Below are 4526 nucleotides of genomic sequence, written 5' to 3' on the forward strand. Positions count from 1 at the left end.
TTCCTCTCTGATCCCACCAAACCATTCTCCAGACGGCAGCCAGGCACGCTTTTGAGAAATGCAACTCAGACCTTACCGCGCCCCTGCCTAGAACCCTTCAGGGCCACCCCCATTTTCCTAAATGGCAATTGGTACCCTCTCCGCAGGTCCATAGAGCCCTTCCTGAGGGGGCTTCTGGGTACGCTCCCCCAGTTCCATTCTGCTCGGGACCGCCAGTCCCCCAGGTTTGCTGAGGCCGCGGTGCTGGCAGAGGTCAGACCCTCGCCTTCTGTACCGGGTGCTCCCCCTTCCTGGGCTGTTTTCCTCCTGGCTTTTGTATGGCCGGCTCCGTTGGCTTCCGGTTCAAAAGTTCCGATTAGGGTCCAGTCTTTCCTAATCATGCTCTGCAGAGAGGAATGTTCCCTGAATGCCCGGGCCTCTCTCCAACCCCTCACTCTCTCCTCATGGAGGCGGGAGGAGTCCCCTGATCCAGGGCACCCAGGGCGACCACCAAGCTGGTTCCCCTGAGACTGGAGGAGTGAGGGCCCAGGACGTGGGTCTTTCGTGGCTGAAACGGGAAAAATTCAGGAAAACCTGAATCAGTTCCTTGCCATTGACCCATTTTTATCAACTCGGCAGTGAATCGATGACAAATTCTAAACACAGGGTATTTCATTGTTTCCCTTCTCCCCTTGTAACACGGACTTGAGGACCCAAACGTTCCCTCCGGCAGACTGCTCCAAAGTCTGGATCGGGGAAATGAGCGTAGAAGTTATTATCTGCCTTCCAAGGTAATGACTGAAAAATAACAAAAAGCCATTCATTTGCTCACAGACCTGCAGTTTGGCAGAGCTCACAGAAGGTGGCTCATCTCAGCGTCAAGAGGCATCAGCTGGGGTCACGTGACTCCGGTTTGGAAAAGTCACTTCCCAAACGGCTCAGTCTCCTGGCTGGTAAATTGGTGTTGCCTATCTCTTGGCTGGGAGTTCAGCCAGGCCGGTGGGCTGGGGGGCGGGTTCCTCCTCACTGGGCCTCACCGTGGGCGCCTTCACAGCAGGTCTGGCTGGCGGGGTTCTCAGAGGGCGTGTCCCAGGAGGACAGGAAGACGCTGCGCATCTTTTCTGACCTGGTCTCAGAAGTCATGCAACATCACTCCCACCAGTCTTCGGCCCACCTGGACCCGAAGGGAGGGAACACGGACCGCATCTCCCAGGGTCACACTGTCCGAGCATGTGCAACGGGAGATCTTAGAATGGCCACCTTCAAAATGATCTGTCACGGGAACCCATCCCCCTTCTGACCCTCACACTAAGTTACGACTTCTAACCTAGACTTGGTCAGCAATTAAAGTGCTCTTTAGAGTCTCCATTTCTTGCCTTTTGTTCGTCTTATTTTCCAGTTGGGCTAGAACTTGGACAGAGAAAGCCTTGGATCTCTTCAAAAATCTCTAAGCGTCACCTTTTCAGAACAGCCTTGGATATCACTTCTAATATACATCGAGTCTGCCTCACATCTCTGCTTACTACCTTCAGAATCAGCATAATCCACAATTATCGCTTTTTGGTTTGTTTGTTGACTGCCTTTTTCTTTTTTTAAAAATGTACTGATTGATTTTAGAGAGAAATGAGGGGAGAGAGAAACGTTGATTTGCTGTTCTACGTATCTAGGCATTCACTGGTTGATTCTTGTATGTGCCCTGACAGGGGATGGAACCTGCAGCCTTGGTGCATCGGGACGATGCTTTAACCAACTGAGTTACCCAGCCAGGCCCGCTGACTACCTTTTTCATTCTAATTTCCAGGGCAGAGACCATGCTCAGCTCACTCACCAGCACAGTGCTTGGCAAGGAGTCGGTGTTTGTTGAATGAATGGCTACAGCCTTTTCGGAAGGAGAAGTGCCGTTTTTGTTGAGAAAACAGAGTGGCATTGCCTTGCCTCTCCCAGAAGGAGGCTGTTGATTCTTGTAACTGTAATTCCTTTGGTGGAATATGACAGGCTGTTTGCAAACCCTGGAATTACCTATACCTTGCCGTTTAATGGGCACAGAACTATGAACTCTGACTAGATTTCTGGAGCATGAAGCCTGTTTAAATTCCAGATGGACAGGATATGGAGAAATCATACTTACTTCCTGTCCTTACAATCTTATTGTTCTAAATCTTGGCCTGAAAAGGAAGGTCACAGAAATAAATAATAATGACTTTAGCATCTGTGCTGGTAGGTATGGCTTTTGGCCAGCCTGGGCAAGGGCCATCTAGTCGGGACAGGGTTGAATTTTGGTTGAAGTGGCATAAATTGGACTTGCCCATGGGATAAGAAGTGATTTTCTCCTTTTTATTTTATTTTTAAAATTGATTTTAGAGAAGAAGGGAGAGGGATAGAGAGATAGAAACATCAATGGTGAGAGAGAATCATTGATCGGCTGCCTCCTACATGTCCCACACTGGGGCTCGAGCCCGCAACCCAGGCATGTACCTGGACTGGGAATTGAACCGTGACGGGCCAGGCAATTTTTCTCATTTATAATTCTAAAACCTTTCTTCTAGACAAGGATAAAATTATCTCTGGAAAGGAAAAATGTGGCTAAATTTGAGTCTTCTTTTCCCTTCCATTTGATACTGGCAAAGTAAACCATAAAATTATAGCCAAGACCAGGTCCTAAACTTGGGTACAAACTCTGCTCCTCCCAGTCGGTAATGGATGGGAGCTGATGAGGGGCAGTTGTAGGAGAACCAGTCTCTGCCACTTGATGGAGCCTGATCCGGGTCCAGCAAAGAACGGTGTGGACATTGAGGTGAGCCTCACACCGTCCACGCCTCCCCTCCCCAATGCAGGGAAGCGGTGCCATCAGGAAGCTTGGCCCAGTTCTGGGGGGTAATTCCTGGACTGGTTTAAGGCTTAGCCAGTCACAGAAATCTTACCTCCTTTGCCAGTGGTTGATTTTAGGGACAAGCAGGTTTGCTAGTAAATGACTCTGAATCAGCCAATGAGATATGATAAGTTTGATGGGGCTGCTGAGAGAGGCTTGATTGTTTTTAAACCTTTAAAAATATATTTATTTATTTAATTTATTTAATTTATTTTTTTAAAATATATTTTATTGATTTTTTACAGAGAGGAAGGGAGAGGGATAGAGAGCTAGAAACATCAATGAGAGAGGAACATCGACCAGCTGCCTCCTGCACACCCCCCACCGGGGATGTGCCCGCAACCAATGTACATGCCCTTGACCGGAATCGAACCTGGGACTTTTCAGTCCGCAGACCGATGCTCTATCCACTGAGCCAAACCGGTTTCGGCGATTTATTTATTTATTTATTTATTTCAGAGCGGAAAGGAGGAGGAGAGAGAAACATCAATGATGAGAATCACTGATTGGCTGCCTCCTTCACGCCCCCTACTGGGGATCGAGCCTGAAACCCGGGCATGTGCCCTGACTGGGCATGGAACCGTGACCTCCTGGTTCATAGGTTGACGCTCAACCACTGAGCCACGCCAGCCGGGCGAGGCTTGATTTTAACAGCTGTGGGGAGGCAGCCTTTCTCCCCTTCTGAACACGAACAAGGAAGACGCTGCTGCTGACCATCCTCTGACTAAGGGGCACCTGCTTCAGGACACGTGACCAGCAGAGCAGAGGGGCGACAAGAGCCGGGGTCCTTGCTGACAGTAGATTCACTGCACCTGAGAACCCTGAGTCTTGCCTGCCCTCCGTCTCCACGGCTGGTAAATGTCCCTATTGTTTCAGTCTCTGGGAGTGAGCTTCCTGCTGCTCCCGGTGGAAAACATCCTGAGACAGTAAAATCAGGGCACTCCTATCCCCTTATTTGCCTCTTCCTGTCGGAGGGCACAAGACAAGCTCATTCTGGTTCGGTTCTGAGCATGCTTTACTTGCTGAGGGTACTTACCAAGTGTTTAATAAAATACTTCGTGAAAAGAAATACTTCATGAGTACTACGCTTGTGACAGGAACAGGGGGGCTGGAAACCCAGGTCTGTTCGGTGACACGGGTACTATAGCTGCACTATTATACAGCCCGTTCATTCCTGGACCCCAAGAGGCTGCCTTGGAGAAGGTAGGTTAGGGCTGTGCTTCCGTGAACTTGGACTGACAAAGACCACAGGGCCCTCAGCCCCGCGCTTCCGCACTGCGTGGCCGAGGGAGGAGCTGAGGGTCTTCCTCGTGCTCCACTGACTCCCCAGGAGGCTGTTTTTCTTGAGATCCTGAGGCAGATTGAAGAGGGCTGAGTGATCCTTTAAAATCACCTTCTTTTCCTCCTGGCTCTTGCGCACGCGCACACACAGCAATTTTCTAACTATGATACTGACACGTTAACTAGACTTACTGCGGTGACCATTACGCCATATACAAATACCCATCATTAGGTGGTACACCTGAAACTACTATGATATAGGCCGATTCTACCTTAACAAATCGAAATAAACTCTGACAACAAAACACCCACCTCCCTTCCTTGACTGCCCTGGGCTTCCCAGTGCCCCTGCTGGTCTTCAGTGCAATCGTTTTCACGTGTAAATGAGACTCCCTCA

The sequence above is a fragment of the Cnephaeus nilssonii genome, assembly GCF_951640355.1.
Source record: "Cnephaeus nilssonii genome assembly, chromosome: 7".
NCBI classification, from domain to species: Eukaryota; Metazoa; Chordata; class Mammalia; order Chiroptera; family Vespertilionidae; genus Cnephaeus; species Cnephaeus nilssonii.